Raw genomic sequence first — 426 nt, 5'->3', positions numbered from 1 at the left:
TCTCTCTCTCTCTCTCTCTCTCTCTCTCTCTCTCTGTATGCGTGTGTGCGTGCGTGCGTGCGTGCGCGTGTGTTTGTGTGTGCACCCGTCAAAGTATATCAATTTAATCAGTTCAATATCCTGTCCGCGAAAGTTGCTGTGTGGCTACCCGCAGTGTGGGGGAGGACAGGAGAGAGATCAGCTGACGATGGCTCCCACAGAGCGCAATCCTCAAGGCCTACATACTACTCGGCAATGTTGCGCCAACCTGTTCACACCGAGGAGCGAGTTTACAGCTATAACAATAAACGAAAACGCGCGAAGTGCGACAAAAAAAACGACGGACGTCGGGCGTAAATTTTATGATACGTAGAACGCTGCGAAGAGGGACACACACTCCTCCTTCTCTCTCTCTCTCTCGCTCTCTCTCTCTCTCTCTCTCTCTCT

This window comes from Priapulus caudatus, unplaced genomic scaffold, assembly GCF_000485595.1.
Source record: "Priapulus caudatus unplaced genomic scaffold, Priapulus_caudatus-5.0.1 Scaffold1327, whole genome shotgun sequence".
Lineage (NCBI taxonomy): Eukaryota > Metazoa > Priapulida > Priapulimorpha > Priapulimorphida > Priapulidae > Priapulus > Priapulus caudatus.
Note: the sequence above shows the minus strand (reverse complement) of the source record.